Source organism: Lissotriton vulgaris, chromosome 10 (assembly GCF_964263255.1).
Source record: "Lissotriton vulgaris chromosome 10, aLisVul1.2, whole genome shotgun sequence".
In the NCBI taxonomy this organism is placed as follows: Eukaryota; Metazoa; Chordata; class Amphibia; order Caudata; family Salamandridae; genus Lissotriton; species Lissotriton vulgaris.
In genome coordinates, this window is record NC_141698.1 from 481,433,372 (window position 1) to 481,455,359 (window position 21,988).

Here is a 21,988-nt window from a genome sequence, read left to right on the forward strand (position 1 = left end):
GGAGACGTCCCTGCGCCCTTGTAACAAGAAGCCAAGCCCCTGATGAATAGGCGAAATGCCTTGAAACGCGTTCGTCATTTTTACAATTTTACCGGGATGAAGAGGCAATCTTGAAAAATGAATGCTGGGAAGCAGGCAAGCTGATTGTGTGCTCCCTCACAGCTTGGGCATTTGGTGAGAAAATATATATATATATTATTTGTACACATTGCTCTATAAACTGGTATAGCGTTAGAGCTACGAAAGTAATTGCAAAATAGAGCATAATAATATGAAACATCATGACTGCTATCATGCATACAATACCCATAGGTAAAGCAAGCTTGTGTTCTGTGCAACATTGGCCCTATACTATACACCACGTGGGTAGCAGAGTTCATGTTGAGTATGAACCTCAGATGGTAGGGTAACCTATCCTACACATAGTGTTGAATCAGTATACACCTGTTCATGGAAAACCAAGTTCCTCCAGATACTGAAGCACTGTTACATAACTAATGCTCTACTACAGACAATCTTTACATGTATCAAACCCCTGATTGTTACTAAACCTACAAAAGAGAAAAGAAGTGGATATAAGAAGAAAAGTGGGTACTGTTAACACTGTTTACTCTATGGAGAGAATTTACAATGTAATACAAGGTGTGCAGACAGTGAAAGTCTCATGAGAAATACACCACAGATTATCTACTAAGAACAGGGTACACTATATGCAAAATGTGTCCAAACAGCATCTGTTCATTTAAAATAACCAAGACCTGAAGGTGATAAAGACAATACTATCTGCAGACTTCATATTGATGAGAAAACGTTACAGATAGCCCATCTTCTGAAGAAAAACAAGCACATGTACATGTCATATCTGGTGCACAGTCTTCTATGTTAAGTAGAAATTGGCATGGTGAGAAGATTCTGTCTAATAACTCAGGGCTGCTTACCCTACTTAGTATGTGGTACTAGAATCTTTGCACACAGGACATGTTTTCTACATTATCAAAAAATGTGTGTGGAACACAAGGAACACAAGATATCAACTGTCACCTGCACACAGAGCTACTCTTCAATACAAAAATGTATAACATGTGTAAACCTCTACACAGCTATGGTGCTTTAGGAGCACATGCGTTTTGTAAACACATACCGATTAGCTAGATACATGCTGTACAACATTAGGTATAAAAGTAATACGGTAGTTACCCACAACTATGCAAACTATTGAAGACACTAACACACTCACTGGATGATGTCCTCAGTGATGTCATTTTAGATGTCATCAGTGATGCCATAAATTATGTCAGAACATGTAATAAGTAATATGTGAGGTCAAAGCAGTGCATGGTGGGGGTGCAAGTTATATTTCCCTCTGCTAACTATAACTGGTAAATTCCCGTTTTTTAAAGTTCAAAAACGTTAACATTGTCACTGACAAATTTACCTAAATATTACGTTACTTTAACCTTTGGTTTTTTCAGTGAATTTCTAGTTTTTTTTAGTAAAGTAAGATGTCCATCGTAATTCACAGCAGGGGCTGGACCCAGGACATTGTGCTGCCCTCATCCAAGCTTAATGGCCCTAACACCCCTTCTCCTTGCCCTCTATTGTCAAAGTCCATTCCCTTTCCCCCTCGTCCAACATATGTGTGGCCGTTGTTCTGCCACTGACCTTACTGCCTGCCCTGCAGTTAGCCTGGGGCCCCTACCCACCTCCTCCCTGCCCTCTGTTGTCCAAATCCATGCACCTGTCCCATGCCCTGCATGCTCACCAGTTAAACTGATGTCCCTGCCCACACCTTCTGCTCTCTGTTGACTTAGGCATGCCCCTATCATTGTCCTCCTGCTTAGCCTCTGTGCTTTATTTTCTGCCCCTACCCTGCTTCCCCTTCCCACCGATGTCTGTTTGCATGCCCCTGCTCCCTCCCTTTTGTACACCATGTTCAATGGACTTGCCACTACCCCTCCTATCTACTGTGAGGATTCTGTTGAGTTGTCACTGCCCCTCCTGCCTGACCAGCATGGTCTGATGGCTGCCGCCTGTTCCTGCTCCCTCCACCCTGTCTTCCATTGTCCGAGTTATGTGCCCCTATTTCCTCTCTCCTGTCCTCCATGTTCCATTTTGCTGCCACCCCTTTCTGCCCTCCATATTTTGGTTGTACTGCAACTGCTCCTCCGGCTTGCCCTGCGTGGTCTATTATGAAACCCCTGCACCCTTCAGCTCCTACCTCTCCTTTCTTCTCTCCATGGTCCTTTGTGCATGTACCTGCCCCCTTCCTCTTGCCCACCATGGCCATTGTGCTCCCATTAACCCGCCCGCTTTCCATGCGTGGTCTTTTGTGCTGCCACTGTCCCTCCCACCTTCCCTCCGTTGTATGTGTGTATGCCATTATAGTCTCCCTGTTACCCTCCATGGTGTTTTATGCTTCCAGTGTCCATCCCGTCTGCCCTGCGTGGTTAGCTTGCTGCTCCTGCCCCCTGTTTTCTATGTGCAGGCCCCACTCCCCTCCCTCCTGCCCTTCATGGTCTGTTGTGTTGCAACGTCCCATCCTGTCTGTCAGCTTGCTGGCCTTGCCTATTTCCTGTCTGCTCTCTAATATCCATGTGCATGGCCCTGTCCCCTCCCTATTGCTTTCCCTGGTCCAGGTGCTGCATCTCCCTTCTGCTTGCCTTGTGTGGTGTGTTGTGCTATTTCAACCCCTCTCTCCTGTCCTATAAGGTCAATTTGGTGCCCCTGCCTACCTCCCTCCTGCCCTCCATTATCCAAGTCCATGTCCCTAACTCATTCCTGCTGCCTGCTGTGGTCCAATGTACCACACATGCCAACATTTTGAATTTTCTAAGAGGGAGATTTAGAAAGGAAAATCTGGGGAATTGATTTTCCCTATTGGCTTACATTGAAAAAGAGGAGATTTTAGGTGGGAGATGGCTAAAATAAAGCCCTTTTGGGCTTAGAAGTATTGGAGTGCCCTGCATGAATCGGGTCTACTGGGATGTCTAGTTGTACTGCCACTGCTTCTCTATTCCGCCCTCAATAATCTATTGAACTGCCACAGCCGCTCTTGCCTATTCTGCATGGTTGATTTGTTGCCCCAGGCCCCCTTCCCCCTGCCCTCATCAGGTCTGTTGTGCTACAACTGCCCCTCCCACCTGCCTAGCGTGGTCAACTTGCTGCCTCTTTCCCCTCTGTCTTGCCCTCAATTGTTTGAGCTTGTGCCCATGACCTCTGCCTTCCCACAGTGTTCTACTGAACAACTAGATTGCTAACATTCTATATATATATTATTATGAAAGCATTGCACTCTTGATGTTATCTTGATGTAATGAAAACTGTAATACATAAAACATTTCATTTGAACATTACAACAAGCACTGGCAAAGTCAATAGGTTTCGCCTATGCAAAATCGATTGGCTTTATCAATGTTTTTATATATTGCACAGAAGTTGAGCTGGTGTGCAACATGGCTTTAAAAAACGCACTATCACAAAGTCAATGCTGGCCTTGCCCTAGTGCTTTTTTAAAAAACTTTAAGACATGTTAAAAAACATGTTAAAACATTGACAAAGCCAATAGAGTTTGCATAGGCGAAACCTATTGACTTTTCCAAAGCCTTATTTAGTCTTCCAGTCAAGATCTTCCAGCAGTAGGCAACCAAACAGGCCTCTTGCTTAGTAAAAATACAAGAATGACGGCAGCTCTCGAAAAGGCACAAGAATCCCAGTTGCCACACCTGCGCACACGCCTATTGAAAAATACGTAACATCCATTTGGTTAGAAAAAACATTATTTTAATTTAAACTGTGGTACAACAAATTAGTTGATAAACTGCACTTACATCATATTACCACAGTATATGAATACATCCATTGTAGAGATCTGTAAGTAACCTGTAAACACAGGTTTGAACCTGCCTGAACCATCTAATATTTCATATGTACTGCACAAAAACTGGTGGTAGAAAATAGGAATGTGGCGCCCGAGGTATATTGCATATGAATCTGATTCTAGCTCTGATTCAGTACGGTGCAAGGAGGGAGGGATAACAACTAGTTCCCCTAACGTGCCGTCAAGATGACCACAAATACAGTATAGAGTAATCCTCTGCACTCGTTACAATTACAGACATAAATGGCACAATTATAAATCACACTGGTGTTTCCTTTTCAATTCATAGTTGTTTTATTTCTTTTTCTTCTATGGATGGTGTCAGTTACACTCAACTCAGTTCCTGATGTTCCTAGACAATACGTGTTTCGTCGCTTAGCATGGGATAAACCTGTGACTTCTTCAGGGCAATATTCTTGTCTTGAAAGTTATTTAATTTCGGCAAGAAGGCCAACTAGAATTGGTTTCTGGGGTTTTGTCCTGTATTCCGCTTATTGCCTGAGTATGGCGAATAGTAAATATTGCCTCTTCGGTATCGTTTCCTTTTAAATTTGAGGTGTTTTAACCTGTTGGTCCATCTGGCATAGGTTTGTGCTGGGATCGTGTTCTCTTGTCCTAAGAGTATAAATACTTACTATTCACCATACTCAGGCAATAAGCAGAATACAGACCAAAACCCCAGAAACCCTTTACCGCACCCCCATCTGCTGATAGTGCACATGCATTAATAGCAGCTCAAAGAACCGATGAAGTGTCCCTAAAAAGCTTACAACAAGTCATTAACAAGCCAAAGATGAGCATCCACACAAGGGGGGATGGCAGACACTCATAAGACAGATACAATGAGTGGTCAAGGATAAATGAAAGTGCTAGTTCTGTTCCAGCTGGAATCGAGGGGGTTACTAGCAACAAGGGCCGGAGGGCTAAAAAATTAAACTGGAGTGGGTGCACCTGCATATTGGAGAAAGGAGCAAGCGACATGTGAATCGTGCCGAATAACAAAAATGACAGAAGATGGCGGTCACCATATTGGAGAGTTGCCGCAATGGGCTGGAATGGTTCATACAGACACTGGGGGGACAAAAAACAATATATGAAATAGATAAGGGACTTAATGAAGGAACGGGGCCCATAGCCTGGGGAAAAAAATGAAACCAGAAACCAACGGAGATAAGGAAGCCACAATAATTCAGTGCTTGTGCGCTACCAAGAAGGGCTACAATCTGCCATAACGAAAGTAAGCAAGCGTAGTCAAGTGAAAGCGGCCATACAGAGAGGCACTTTGCCACTGGATTCAAGCTAGCCTGGCTGATGACGGCTGATTAGCCACAAACCGGTCCCAGGATGCTTGTTTACGGTGCAGGGAAGACATGGCTTGGCAGTTTGGGCTGGACTGTTCCCATGAGGCACAGGGTCAGACTGATTTGTATATGGCCATGTCTGAACTGGGGTGGCGGAGTGAGCTAAAGAACGATGATAGCGAAAGAGCTAAAGAAGTTGCACTGGCTCCCAGTTAGGAAGCGTACCCGGTTCAAGGCTCTGTGTGATGTGTATAAGGCACTTTATGGAGTAGGATCGGCATATCTAAAAGAGCGACTGTACTGGTACACTCCAAACAGACCACTACGGTCATCGGATGCCAAATTGGTTCATGTGCCGTTTACAAAAGCCACATGGGGTGGCAAAAGCTTTGTAGTCAATGCAGCTAAAGCCTGGAATCAGCTCCCTCTGTTCCTAAGAGGTATGTCGAACCTTTTGGCTTTTCGGAAGGCCTTAAAGACTTGGCTGTTTGCGGACTAGATTGACTCTGGTTTTCGTTCCTCAGGAAGGTCATCACAGCACCAGGACACCTACGGGTAACAGTGCGCTCAATAAATGTTCAATCAATCGATCAATCAATTAAAACACTTGTATAGCGCGCTACTCACCCGGAAAGGTCTCAAGGCGCTTGGGGGAAGGGGGCCGCTACTGCTCGAACAGCCAGGTCTTGAGCTGTCTCCTAAAGGTGAGGTGGCCCTGGGTCAGCCGAAGGTGGGTGGGGAGGGAGTTCCATGTCTTGGCCGCCAGGTATGAGAAGGATCTGCCTCCGGTGGTGGTTCTTCGGATTCGTGGTACGGTGGCGAGGGCGAGGCTGGCGGACCGTAGCTGGCGGGTGGGTGTGTGGAAGGTCAGGCGGTCGTTGAGGTACTTGGGGCCCAGGTCATGGAGAGACTTGTGTGCGTGGGTGAGGAGCCTGAACGTGATCCTCTTGTTGACGGGGAGCCAGTGCAGGTTCCTCAGGTGGCTGGAGATGTGGCTGCGTCGAGGGATGTCCAGGATGAGTCGGGCTGAGGCGTTCTGGATGCGTTGTAGTCTTTTCTGTAGCTTGGCTGTGGTTCCGGCGTAGAGGGTGTTTCCGTAGTCCAGCCGGCTGGTGACGAGGGCCTGGGTGACCGTCTTCCTGGTTTCGATCGGGATCCAGCGGAAGATCTTGCGGAGCATGCGGAGGGTGTGAAAGCAAGAAGAGGAGACGGCGTTGACTTGTCTGGTCATCGAGAGGGAGGAGTCCAGGATGAAGCCCAGGTTGCGTGCGTGGTCTGTTGGCTTGGGGGCGGTGCCCAGGGCTGGGGGCCACCAGGAGTCGTCCCAGGGGGAGGGTGATGGTCCAAGGATGAGGACTTCCGTCTTGTCTGAGTTCAGTTTCAAGTGGCTGTTCTTCACCCATTCGGCTACCTCTTTCATCCCTTCGTGGAGGTGGGTTCTGGCGGTGGCTGGGTCATTGGTGAGGGAGAGGATCAGCTGGGTGTCATCAGCGTAGGAGATGATGTTGAGGTTGTGTTGGCGTGCGATGGCTGCGAGAGGTCTCATGTAGACGTTGAAGAGGGTAGGGCTGAGTGAAGATCCTTGCGGGACGCCGCAGATGACTTCGGTGGCCTCGGAACGAAACTGGGGGAGGTGGACTCTCTGTGTTCTTCCAGCGAGGAATGAGATGATCCACTTCAATGCCTTCTCTTGGATGCCGGTGTTGCTGAGGCATTGGACTAGGGTGCGGTGGCAGACAGTGTCGAACGCGGCGGAGAGGTCCAGGAGAATGAGTGCCGCTGTTTCCCCGTTGTCGAGAAGGGCTCGGATGTCGTTGGTGGCTGCGATGAGGGCGGTCTTGGTGCTGTGGTTGGTTCTGAAACTGGACTGCGAGCGGTCGAAGGATCCGTTCGTTTCGAGAAAGGCGGCAAGCTGTCTGTTAGCGATCTTCTCGATGACTTTGGCAGGAAAAGGGAGGAGCGAGATGGGGCGGAAGTTTTTGAGGTCGGTGGGGTCTGCTGTTGGTTTCTTCAGTAGGGCGCTGAGCTCGGCGTGCATCCAGCTCTCCGGGAAGGTGGCGGTGTCGAAGGAGGTGTTGATGACGTCTCGGAGTTGGGGTGCGATGGTGGAGTCGGCCTTGTTGAAGACGTGGTGGGGGCAGGGGTCAGTCGGAGATCCGGAGTGGATGGTGTTCATCGTGCGGGCTGTGTCTTCGGTGGTCACCGCGGTCCAGGTGCGGAGGGTCGTGGCGAGGTGCATTGGTTCGACGGTAGGGTGCGGGGATGGTGTGCCGAAGCTGTTGTGGATGTCGGCAATCTTGCGGTGGACGAACGAGGCTAGGGAATGTTATAACATAACTTAACATGATGGATTAAACCCAGATCAGTTGATTGGGGTGAGTGCTTGCAATGTTCAACACTCCGTCCATCATCCCCTTTGGTTATGCAGAGAGGCAATCTGCCATAATGGGGCGTGGCTTAGCACCCACTGAAGATGGCGGCAGGATAACAGAACTCTGTGGCAGCTGTGAGGTATTTTTCTTCACATACCTTCAATTTTGTCACCAGACTGCTACTTTTAATTTCTATTTTTTTTTATTATTTGTATTGAGATTTACTGATGTCATACAAAAAGAGTAGATACAATTTCATTATTCCATTAATCCTTTAACCCTTTCCATGCTCATGACGAGCTCAGCTCGTCATGAGGCACAGTTGAGCTGTGCTTATGACGAGCTGACCTTGTCATGAACAATGGAATTTAAGCATTTTCAGCACAGGAGGGGAATATGCTCCGCAGCCAAGGTGTTAAACAATACAGAGAGAGCAGATGACAGATTCCTAACAGTTGGTTACCGAATATATAAATAACATATAGCCACAAAGATTGTAAAAAGCCAGACTGTTAAAATATTGAAACAATTCATTTGACAATACATATACTTGATAGATTAAACGTTTGATTACAATCTAAAACTTCTTCATTTGGCAAGTGGAGCCCAAATATTTCTGCCTAGTTCCCTAGATGTTTTACCCTTTAGCTCGTATAGACAGGACTCTATGTTGTGCATTCCAAATAACCTTGCCATCCACATTTGAAAGGAGGGGGGGGTGGTATCCTTCCAACCTGCTGAGATAAGAATGCGAATGACCGCCACAGACATAAAAACCAGAGCTTCTGCATCGCTAGGTTCAGTTTACTATCTGTTCCTAGAAGCATCAGCGTAGGGGATAGAATGATTCTACAATCTAGCAGCCCCTCCAAAAAGTTGGTGATTTCCCTACGAATTAAAGTTAACTTATCACAATGGTGGAACATGTGGAGTAGATCTGCGGGAACCGCATCACACCTAGGGCATTTATCATTGTCCCTCATACCCCAGGCGAACAGCTTCGCCCGGGTATGATATAAATTAAACAGCGTTTTGTAGTGCTGTGCCCGCAGATTCGAATATTGAAATAGTCTCTTATTTAATATAAGAGCTAGATCTAAGTCAACATATGGGTCTCCTAGCTTCCCTGCAAGTGCCGATTCAGTTTTATCCAAATCGTCTTGCAAACCCAGCATTAGCTGGCTATACACTATTTTAATTTTATTACCCCCCTTTCTTAGGTAGTCAATCATGGGGATACAAGTTGTTATGGAGATCCTGGGTCTAAAGGCCGTCAACGTTCGAACTAGCTGCCCATACAGGAACCAACGATTGGGTGGAATCCCATGCTTACGCTGTAGCTCTTCAAACCTAAGTATGTCATCCCCCTCCATGATGTCCCCTATGGTCCTTATCCATGTTCTCTCCAGAACATGCAGTTCCTGTCTGTACCTAGGTGGGGAAAAAGGTTAGAGTTCCAGAATGTATGACGTTACAACGAATTCCGTTGCAACGCATGCCTTTACCACGCATGCGTTACAACGGAATTCGTTTTCCACGCTTAACCTTTACCTCGAATATAACCTCACCACGCATACATTCACATCGTTTTTCATTGTAAATGTATGCATGGTGAGGGCATACTCTTGATAAAGGTTATAACTCTCCCCTTAAATGCCCCCTGCCTCCACTCCTTATATTTACCCCTGCCATTAACCCTTTATATATATATATATTTATTTTACTAAAATGCCCCTTACCAAGTTACTTTCCGTTTCCTCTCTAACGACGTCGATTGCTTCAGCTTCGTCTTCACTTCGGCTTTTCAGGTAAGTTTTTTTTTGGGGGGGGGGAGACCCCCCCCAGGCCCCCTTTTTATCCCAACACTTTATTTTTTTTATGGGGGAGACCCCCCAACCCCCCCCCCCTTTTTTTTTCATTTACCACACATGCCTTTACTACGTATTTTGTAGTAAAGGTATGCGTGGTAAAGCCTCTCGTTGTAACCACGCATGCGTTGTAAAGCATGCGTGGTAAAGGATTTCGTGGAAACGGCTTCGTTGTAGAGGCCGTTTCCCAGAGATCCAGAGGTGGAGGTGCGCATTAATTTTTGGTATATCCAGCAGCTTTTGAGTAGCTTTCCAAATCCCCCACACCCCGTCCAAGATCTTGTACCGGGCCTTCTTATAATATCTGCTATCTACTTCACGCAGCAGTAGACCAATAGCCTTCTTCCCCAAATAATAGCTAAAAAATAGATGGAGGATTCAGCCTATCTCCCGAAATAGCTGCGGGACTAGGGTCCGATTGAAAAAGCACGGTTATTTGTGCCAAGAGACATGTCCAGTGATATAAACGGAGGTTTGGCAAGGCCAAGCCCCCCTTTCATATGGGAGCGACATAAGATTCATGGAACGCCTAGTCTTCCCATACTGCCAGATAAACCTATTAAATATTGATTCCAGATTATTAATTAATTTGTCCTCAAGCATTAATGGGATGGCTCGAAACAGATATAAAAATTTTGGGAACATCGTCATTTTGAGGACATTTACCCTCCCTATCAAAGAGAGGTGCAGGACATCTAATCTTTTCAATTCGGCTTCAATCAAGCCCATAAGGGGAAGGTAGTTATCTTTGATGATCTTATCCACTGAGGCATTAATTCTTACCCCTAGATAAACTGCTGAGTCTACATATCTACTGTCTGCCTTTCTGATGTTTTTGGTGCAGATTATCTGAGTCTTTCCCTCATTTAGCATATATCCTGAATTACTTCCAAAATCCTTAGCCAACTCAGTCAGAATGGGCATCGCCTGCTCTGGATCAATAGTAAGAACCGCCAGATCGTCGGCGTATGCTAACAGTTTGTTTGAATACCCATTAAGCGTCACTGGATTGATCTGTGGGAAACCCCATGATTTTTTGGATCAGGGGGTCTATATATAACGCGAAGAGGATCGGAGAACGGGGGCATCCCTGTCGCGTCCCCCTTTTGATTACTATAGTCTCCGAGCTCCTCCCCATTACTAACACCCGGGCTATTGGATCTTTATACATCGCTCTTAGAGCTCTGATGACCTTGGGTCCGAATCACCTACCTACAAGGATGCCCCACAGGTAATCCCAGACCACGCGGTCGAAAGCTTTCTTCGCGTCGAGGAGGATCATGGCCTTATCTCCCCCCGCGGCAGCATGGGCATCGAATAAAGTAATAGCTCGACGAGTGTGGTCCGTAGTGCCTCGCCCAGGCACAAACCCATGTTGCCACGGAGAGATGACACCGCCAATGATCCTCCCCAATCTTTTGGCCCAGATTTTAGAATACAGTTTTGTATCTGCGTTAATGAGAGATATTGGGCGATATGAGCCCGGGTTCTCCCTAGGTTTGCCCTTCTTGTGGAAGATAATAATGTTAGTTTCCTTCCAGGAATTGGGTATATCCCCTGAGCACAATATACCATTGAAGAGATCCAGCAGTATTGGAGCGATCTCAGATTCAATGCATTTATAGACTTCCAGGGGGATTCCGTCTTGGCCTGCTGCCTTACCGGCTGCTAGCTCCCGTAAGGCACCTATAATCTCACTAATGGTCAGGTCCCTATCCAGCTCTTCTCTAGATTGTTCGTCCAATCTTGGACCTTTATCCCCATTCTCCTCACTCTGTTGACTCTGAGGACTCTCTACATCATACAGTTTTTGATAAAAGTTTTTAAAGACCTGCACAATTTCCTCAGACTCTGTATGGTCTTTACCATCCTCCTGTATGCAGGATAGTGCATTTTTTGTTCTGTCCTGTCTTATCCGGAGCGCCAGAGCCCTGCCTGCCTGCTCTCCTGTTTCATATCGTTTGGCCTTGGAAGACTGGTATTCTCCTATCGCCTTCTGTGTAACCATTTTTTGGAGCTCTGCTTTAATAATCGTCAGATTCCTTTGGCTCTCCACCCCATCTATACCCTGTCCGATATCACTTATATGTAATTCTTCAGCCTTCGCTAGTTCCCCCATAAGTCTGTCTAACTCTCCCCTATCCTCCTTCCTTAGTCTCGCCGAGCAGTTTATAGTTTCCCCCTTAGAGCCGCCTTAAAGGATTCCCAAATGCCATTCCTGGATGTACTGTATCGGTTTGCATCAAAGAATTCCCCTGTCGACTTTTTGAGGTGTTCCACGAATCTTTGATCAGTTAATAACCTCCTTTCGAAGGTCCAACTGGTATGTTTTTTCTCTATTTTTTCTATTCTACAAGATAAAATCAGCGGATTATGATCCGAAATTACTCGTGGGATTTTCTCGATACAAACTTTATTCAATTCTGACGATGTAATGAAAAAGTAGTCTAACTTAGAATACTTTTGGAAAGGGTTCGAGAAATAGGTGAACCCAGGGTTCGGTGGCTTCTTCTCCCCCCCATACATCCTTTAACCCATGCAAGCTCATTAGGGCAGTCAAAGCACGAAACACCCTTGGATTCCGTCCTGAGTACGTATATAGATTATGCCAGTCAGTGGATGTATTTAGATCACCACAGACTATCATGGTAATGGGCCAGCCAGCTAATTCTCCTTCCAGGAAATCAAAAACATCTTGATCATCACAGTTTGGCCCATATATTGAGCAGATTGTATACCCCACACAAATATTTGCTATTACCCATCTGCCCAGACTGTCAGTTTTGACCCGCTTTGCCCCCCTAAAGATGATCTAGCTAAAATTGCGACCCCCCTAGTTGTTGACGTCTGAGATGTACATGCTATCAGTTCAAAACCTCTTAAAATAGCAGTTTCCGTTTTGCCCAGGGCAGGTGGGTCTCTTGGAGACAAAGTAGGTCAATCTCATTGTATTTAACAAAATGATCCAATCTTTGGCTTTTTTCCACTCATTCAACCCACTCCCCTTGACTGTACAAATTCTAATGTTCAACATTGTGGTGATTTCTGTCGACCCTTAGCCCTTTCTGACATATTTGTCTCAGTATCTTCAATATCATCCTTACAGCGCTGCTTGTGCCACTCTTAAGGCAAGAAGGTTCTCTACAATTCCAGTTTATCTCATTTTTCTTTTTTTCCCCTTCACCAAATCCCCCCTCCCCACTCCCTCTGTCCCCCTCCCCCCTTGCCCTCCCTCAGCTCCCACTGCTGACCTCCCCGACCCCCCCATACCCTACCCTGCACCCTCCCTGGTGAGGCGCTCAGACCGCTCAGGACGCAATGAGGAATAATAATAAGAAAAAAACACGGCATCCAGTCAAAGTGCCCTAAATACTCTTCAATCTACAGCGAATGGCAGCACCCCAAGACCCACACTTATACCTGAAAAAAGGAAAAAGGTAATCCAGTGAAAAATGCCCCTGAAGTACCTAATACAAGACTAATACAGGACTAGCTGCCCAGTGAGTCCAGGTATTCCTTTGCTTTGATCTCAGATGCAAAGTAATGTGTCCTCCCCTTATTAATTATCTTTAGCTGGGCAGGGTTGATCAAGTAGGCCTGCATCTTTTTCTCTTGAAAGGGTTTGATCAGCTGCCTTAACCTCCATCTCCTTTCCACAGTAACATGGCAGAAGTCCGGACGGACAAAGAATGAAACCCCCTCGCAAGTCCTCCTCGCACCTGGTCTTGCCTTCTCTGCAATGATTTGCCTTAATACAAAGTTGCCCAGGAAGATTAAAATTGCCCTGGGCTTATCTCCTTCTCTTGCGTTTTTCTGAACTTTGAACGGGGTACGATGTACCCTCTGAATTTCGCATGGCCAATTCCAACTGGAGAGCTCAGGGAATGCCTGTTCAAATAGCTTGATGGTGAACGCTCTGATGTCCGAACCTTCGACCCCCTCCGGTATTCCAAGCACCCTAAGATTGTTCCGCCTGAGTCTATTCTCCATGTCCTCAAGTTTCCATTGGCTATCTACCACTTGCGAACAATGGGCGTCAACTTTACTCGTGGCTCCTGCAGCCTCAGCCTCCGTTGAGACGACTCTCTCCTCCAGGTTTGATACTCTGTCGCCCAGGTTCGTACAGGCCCTAGACAGCTTCCTCGCGACCCCCTGCATTTTCCTCATCGCAGCTTGCGATTTCCTACTGTCTTGGCGTGTCTCCTCCCTATGGCCAATGATTTCCTGATGTATCCCCTCAAGGAGCGACATCTGGGATGACTCAATGCTGGGACTACCCTGTAGCGGCATAGCCGATGAATGATCCCAACTTAGCTCGCAGTGCTCTTGCCCCTTTGACATAGCTAAGGGCTTGACTGCTGTGGCTGGGGGTTCAACTCTAGATTGCTCTCAGAGTCTGGAATGCTATCCTCCAGAAAGGAGCTATGTTCGTCCTCGTCGGACCACTCTGCATTCTCGGATACCCAAAAGAAGCATTCGCTAGGGACTTTCTCTTTTTCCAACAGGCCCCCGGAAGCTGCCCCTGAGGTGGCGTTACAGATAACTACATCCAGGCTACCAACACCCAGAGTCACACCCTCATCAGTCCGCTTGCCCCCCTTTCCTTGGGGGGGATAACTAGCAGATTGGCCTACTTGAGTAGAGGCACCTGCCGCACCGTCCTGGATTTCTTGACCCTCTCTTGTTCCTACTGCTGCGGGATCCAAGCTTACGGCATTTGCAGGGCTAGTTGTGGTCGCTTGCTCAATAGCAAGCAGCGGGGTACCTTCAAGTGCTTGATGGCTAGATAGCACTTCAATAGTCGTTTGCGGACTGTTTTCTTCTTGACTCATTTGTTGGGGAGTGGTTCCTGAGGCATAATTACTTGTACAATTTATACTTAGTACAACAGCTAAATAGCGCTGTGAGGGACCTCTCGTGGTGTCTTTTAATTAAGCAAACCATGTGTGACGAAATAAATAAATTGACTTACAGTGAACCCAGCCGGGCAGACTGTTGTTGAATTACGTGGTAGTCCTATATTAAGGGCTGGCGGTCAGTGCCGTCAAAGTGAGGGATAAACAGGAGTATGCCTGCTCGCAAAAATGTGTCTGCTCGATCGCGTTTCTCCGGTCGTCTGTATGGTAACATACAGACGACTGGAGAAACGCGATCGAGATGTCTCTCACTGTTTAGTCCTGACAAGACCCTCATCCAACTGGTCGAAACGCCGTCGACGCCATAGGAACTGAACCCTTCAAACACAGTGTTCTATGATTGCAGATAGTCACTGATTATAGATTGATTCTATTATCACATTTGGTCATTTTCCTTTTGTAAATATCCATAGCTGAAAATTGTACAGATCACTTACTGTTTTGTGTTTTTTGCTCACAATATCACTGGGGACACATTGCACTTTTTTTGTATATATGTCGCTGATATGATTACAGTACTATCTGTCTTACCTGAAATACAAAAGCAATTTCTATAAATTGGTATGAGCGTGCTTTTTTCTTTGCCAACCCCTCTCTGATAAATTAAAAGCGCTATTTAGCTGTTGTACTAAATATAAATTGTACAAGTAATTGTGCCACAGGAACCACTGTTCTTTGGATAAACACATTACCCTGGTTCCGTCGTGAGTAGGGTCTCCCTTGTTCTCCTTTTTCTCATTTGTTGGGGAGGCAACTTGATTTGACCCCCCAGTTCTAGCATTACCCCGTCCCCACCTTGTCGTGCGACCTCCTTTGCACCTTTCGCTTTGCTGCTATAAGTAAACAGGTCGGCAATTGATGCAGTTGCCTGCCGTGTCTTGACCGGCAGCTGCTGTTTCCTTGCTAAGGGTGATTGAGATTTCAGCCAGGAATCTCCTTCCTCCACCACCACCGGCACCCCCTCAACCCCGCCTTTCTTCTTAAGTGTTGCTGCTTTTTGAAGTGTTTGTTTTCGGGGCCATTGCTCCTCTATGTCGTTGCCAACCTCTTATCCTTCCCCTCCTCTGGTCCCAGGACAAGCCTTCTCCTTGATTGCTATAGCTGTTTCTGGCTCCATTTCCGAGTTTCAGTTTCGCTCGGAACTCCGCTCCGCTGCCTTGCTCACGAGCCTCGCCCACCAGCGAACGCGGGTTGCCGGCGGCAGGGAGAGAGGACAGCAGCGGCCAGAGCCCGGAGCAGATGCCTTGCTGAGCCGCGACACGTAAGCAGGGACATCATTCTCCTTTGTTCATATTTTTAATCCTCATCCCATACGTGGTTTCTCTTGGCTGCCAGATTCGTGATTTTCGCCATTCTAGGGCTTCAAACGTGTCCTCATTGCTCCGCTGCTATGCGCCACCATCTTGCCTCGGGAAAACCCCCGCTACTTTTAATTTCTAAATGAAGAAGAATACTTTCGGAACACAACCACATTCACAGGTGACAGCTTAGTGGGCTCTTTATCATCTTTTATAAATAAAAGGCGTTTATTAAAATGAGCAGAGCTTCTACTAATGTCATAACCTTTTGACCATGCAGCCCTCATAAATGTCTCTGCTGGTCTGTGTGCAGGGAGGTTTCATTTTCAACAATTTATCTCTTCAAGTTAAGATTTCTATTTTCTGAAGCACTGTCATAGACTGCAGAGGGAAGTTTCATTTTCAACAATTTATCTCTTCAAGTTAGCATTTCTAGTTTCAGAAGCACTGCAATAGACTGCCTTGAGAAGTTTAATTTTAAACAATTTATCTATTCAAGTTAGCATTTATATTTTCTGAAGAACTGCCATACACTACCTTGAGAAGTTTCATTTTAAACAATTTATCAATTCAAGTCAGCATTCCTGTTTTCCGAAGCACTGCAACAGACTGCCATGTGAGACTGTTTTCACTACATATTAACTGCTGCTTATTTAGAGATAATTCCCTATACCAATTTCCCTTCATTTTACCATTTATATTTATGTATGGGGGAAACTATGAATTTACAATTACACACCCCTGGCATGACTCACTCTCAGTATACAGTTGGTACTAAAAACTATTTTTCTTTACTGGAATCCAATATGGAACATCCTGATATGGTATTTAAAGAGTCTCATTCATCCACTGCCTACGCCTCTACAATTTCTTCTAAGGAACGCTCTAAAATACCAACCACATCTCCGCTGACCGCAAACAAAAGGCCAAAAAAAGCTCCTCCATCACCTATTTCCTCTATTTCTAGTGAGCTCCTTCTTGATGAAATTCGAGCCTTCAAACCCTATATGGAAGAAACTAATACACAGCTTCAGCGACTGGACGACAAATGGTCTCTGATGGAAAATAGAGTTGCGAACAAAGAACATGAAATGCTTTCTATTCAGGATACTGCTCAAGATGTTAAGCACTCAAAGAGGAAGTCTCATATCTTAAGACAGTTACTGAAGATTTCAAAAATTGGAATTGATGCAACAACCTTCGCAATTACGGCCTTGCAGAGAAAACAGAGGGCTCTCAACGTATTTCTTTTTTCCAAAATGTTCTTCCAAAAGTTTATGATATGCCTGAATCCACTAAGCTTAACATACAACGTGTTCATAGACTTGGTCATCGATCTCAACATGCCTTCTCATCACAAAAACCTTGAGGTGTCATAATATTTTTTATGGAATATCAGGATCTTCTCACAGTTTTCAAAGCAGCAAAAAACCAAAGGACGTGTTACTTGGTCTGGAAACCCATTATATTTTGTTCAAGATCTGCCTAAAGCTACAGCAGACAGACAGCAGAAATTTCTAGACATGCATCCTGCACTAAGGGCCATATGTATCGAGCCAAATTGACTTCGCAAATGCAGAAATTCGCAGAATTTCGGCGTTTGCGAATGCAAATTGGCCTAATGGTATGTATCAAGAAAATCTACTTGCAAAATAAGGAATCGCAAAATTTGCGATTCCTTATTTTGCGTTTGCATTTAAGGAATCACAAATTTTGCAATTCCTTAAATGCAATGTAAGAAGCCAAAAAAAATAGCAAATTGGCCTTAAGGAATCGCAAGTTGGTGGTAAGTTACAAATTCCTTTCAAAATGCATATTTTTTCATTTTCAAAGTGCCATGTGACGTACATACATGCCCTTAGGGCATGTATGTGCGCCACATGTGCACCCATGCAGATTTCAGGGGTGCAACAGGGTGTCCTTTGGACACCCCTGCACCCTTAAAATATTCTCAATTTGCGATTAGCAAATTGTGAATCGCAAATTTCCCCTTCATTCCTATGGGCCTCCTGGCCCATAGAAATGAATGGGAAATTATTCCTTAATTGCGATTAGCAATTTGCTAATCGCAAATAAAGGAATCTCAAAAAAGAAGCAAATTTTTCTACATACATACCATTTTGCGATTTCTAAATAGCGATTCCTTAAAAATCGCTATTTAGAAATCGCAAAAAGGAATGTTGATACCTATGGCCCTGGGTCCCCTTGGAGCCAGATGTGGTGTTTTCCATCCGTGCTTCTTTGAAGTAACTTACAATAACAAAACAACAACATACAAAGATCCCTCCATGCTGCAAAAATGTATTGACAACTGTAAAATCGAAACAATACACTTCTAAATTCCATTTCACTTGAAAGCTTCATATAACTTTCTTTTCATGTTTCACATTGTTGTTGCTATATTTTGTAATGTCTAGGATAACCCACCATTTAAAATCTTCATGTTTAATTAAGTTTATATAAGGTATAGCATTGTATAAGATAATAATGTATATATTTGTCTTCACTTCTTAGGTACCCTCTTTTAGTGTTGTGCCCAGCAAATCCTATTTTTATACCCATATCAATTGTCTGGATGTCACCCCTCCAGCTGCCTCTGGAGCCCGGGGTTGTCATCTTCCCTTTTGTGGTTGCACCACTCCCGATTATTTTGTCCTGGTATTTGGTAAGTCTTTTGTCTTGATTTGTGTCTGTCAACACCCTTATTTCTTTTATCCTTTTCATGTTTTTTTTCTCTCTGCATTTCCTTTTCTTTCCTTCTATTTTCATACTCTTTCCTATGTTTTATCTCTTCTTTATCTTGTATTCTTCATCTTGCTCCTTCTCTTTCAATGTGCTATTTTCTGTTATATTTCGCTCAGTGATGAGAAATACATGGTTTTTAATTTAACTCGATTAAATAAATTACGTAATTGTTATTCTTTACATATAGAGTACGCTAATTTCACTGCAATTCTTTATTCATGACTTAACTCTTTATTACTTGGAATGTAAAAGGTTTAGGCTCAGCTATTAAACGACAAAGAGTTCTTTCTCATTTAGCCAAATTTAAATGCTGATATTGCTTTGCTACAACAAACTCATGTTACTGAATTGGAGATCAATATTTGTTAAACATTGTGTGGGATATGCATTTTCCTCACCAGGTAATGGGAAACGTAATGGAATTGTAATTCTGTGTAAAAAAAATCTTTGGCTGCTACCTTGTTATCACATGAATCAGATAAAGAAGGTCGATGCCGCCTTGCAAGATTACAAGTAAACAAAAAACCAATATCTGTTTTCAATATTTATGCACCCACACATCCTGATAAAACTTTTTGGCCCTCAATTTCACCCAAACTGATGTTTATTTTTGATGATTTTGTTTTTGGTGGGGATTGCAATCTGGTAATGGACCTTTTTTTAGATCGCTCCTCCAAGTCTTCTTTTGTCCCTTCCTACATTCACAAACAATTCACCACAGCCATCAAACAAAGATGCCTTATTGATTCCTGGAGAATTTGCAACCCCTGTTTACAAGAATTTACATTTTTCTCCCCTGTACATTTCTCTAAGACTAGGATTGATCACCTGTTTGTCTCTAAACCCTTATCTCAACACACTTTACAAGCTGAGATAGGAACCATTTCAATTTATGATCATGCATCGGTAATTCTAGATCTGGACCTCCTTCCCTTACCTCCAAAGTTAGCCGTTGGCGCTTCCATATTTCTCATTTATTGAATATCTCTTTCACACAACGCTTTGATACTTTTATAACAGAATTTTTTGCTTTGAATGAATCTCCTGACTTATCATTTCCAATTATTTGGGATACACCGAAAGCGACTTCTAGAGATTTTATAATTACTTTTGTTTCCACTAAAAAGAAATTACATTTTTTTTAAAGCACTAGATTTAATGAAACAAATTAAATCCTTAGAACAATCCTACTTCGTACCCAAATCTTGTTGACATATTTTAATAAAGGCTAAATTTGATTTTTTTTAAAACTCTCCACTGAAGTGGCTAACTCTTATCTCCTTAACACCTTCAATGCTATGGGAATTCCCCTTCTGCGCTGACTTTGGCCCTTTTCCATTAGTTCATGACGAGCTCAGCTCGTCATGAGTGTAGCAGCAGGCTACTGCATGACGAGCTGGGCTCGTCATGAGCGTGGAAGGAGTTAAATCTATTTCCAGATAATATGGTGGTCAAAATAATGCAGGTAAACTTTTAACAAATTATCTCAAAATTAAAAAAGAGCAAACTAAAACAGAAACTATTTTATGAGATGATTCCAAGATTTTTTTAGAGACAATGATATCCTTAATGGATTTACTAATTACTATCAAAATCTATACACGCCAGAGTTAGATCCTCTCCAATGTGATATTAACTCATATCTTTCTTCTAACCATAAGGAATTTGATCTAAATACTTATTTTTTTCCCCCTTGATTCTGATATCAAAACATATGATATTCGTACTGACATTAACTCTATTAAAAAAAAGGTAAAGCTTTTGGGCCTGATGGTTTTCCTATTGAATTCTACCTAAATTTCTCTACACAATTAATCCCTAAATTATATCGATCATTTACTTTTTTTTTACTTCCTCTAATTTTGCTACCCGGACATTTCAAGAAGCCTTAATATTCCTTATACCAAAAGATAATAAAGATCATAAGTTATGGAAAAATTATAGACTTATTTTCTTAGTAAATTCTGATCATAAGATTTTTGCCTGGATCCTGGTGTTAAGCCTTCATCCTCTCCTCTCCTCCCCAATTTAATTGGTTGTGAACAAGCTGGTTTTGCTAAAGGTAGACAACTCTCTGATAATACCAGGCTTTTCTTAGATGTTCTGAGTAAATCTAAAGTTTATAAACATTCTTTAGCAACCATTTCCATGGATGCTGAGCAAGCTTTTGATCTGCTACACTGGAGGTTTTTACCCTCTGAGTCTACACTTTCATGGTTTGGTTTTGGGGAAAAGTTTATTAACTTAATCTCTTTTTTATATTTTTCCCCTTCTGCATCTATATTTGTCAATGGCCTAATCTCCTCTTCTTTTACACAGAGGTGTATGACAAGGATATCCCATATAGCCTCTTCTTTTTATTTTAGGTCTCAAATCTTTTCTATCTAAAATTCGACAAAATAGGGCCATAAAAGGATTCAAATATGGAGCTAAACAAATTAAATTTTCAGTCTACGCTGATAATATTCTTTTATATATGGCCTCTCCTGATTCCTCTTTACAACCCTTTTTAAACGCAGTTTCCACTTTTGCCTCACTTTCAGGTTATACACTTAATTCTGATAAATGTGAAATTCTTTTACTTAACAAATGGTGTCTCAAACACAATTTCCTCCCTTCAGGATTTCTTTGGAGCCCAACAAAAAATAAATATTTGGGCCTTTGGTTTACTACTTCTATAAAGGACACTTGCAGACACATGCATCAAATGAAATTGCATTCGCAAACGGTGCGAATCGCAAAAATCGTCCGTTTGCGAATGCATTTTCAATCTCTGGGATGCATCATGTCAAAAGTCTTTTTTCGCAAATTTAGGAATCGCAAATCTTTTTGCGATTCCTTAAAAAAATCGCAAATTTAAGGAATTGGTAAATTTTTGAAAAATATTGCATGCATGAAAATTCGCTATTTGCGATTCCTTAAAAAATCGTAAATAGGAATTCTTAATTTAAGAACAAGTCAGACCAGGTGGTACATTTCTTTAAAAAAAAACAGGTGTAACTCATCAGTAGTGTATTTAAGGGTCTACTGGAAGCATCTAAGACTTTTTCACCATGGCAGCACTCTTTGTTGTGGCATGTAGGATGAGGTTGAGAGCAGCAGGAAGGAGGAGAAGGATTGTACATGAGAGAATTTTCAGAGTGCACATCAACTTACTAGGGCAGACAGAGGCAGAAATCTATGATAAGTATAGGTTAAATGGTGACTCAATTTTAGATCTGATAGATGAATTGGACCCTATCTTGCAGAGACATACACGCCGGACACAAGCCATACCACCCATGTTCAGGTATTGTGTTCCCTACACCTCCTTGCCTCTGGGTCCTTTCAGGGTGTCATAGCCATTGCTGGTGGTGTGTCCCAGAGTTCACTTTCACGTTTTTTAATGCTTTTCTTAATGCCATGTTGCATAGGATGAGGCATCACATATCATTTCCAAGCACCCAACAGGAATTGCTTCAAACAAAGTTAGATTTTTGCAACATGGCACATTTTCCCCATGTTATTGGCTGTGTAGATGGCACACATGTTCCCATTTGTCCTCCATCTGAAAATGAGTATATTTTTCGCAACCGGAAATGTTACCATTCTCTTAACATTCAAGCAATTTG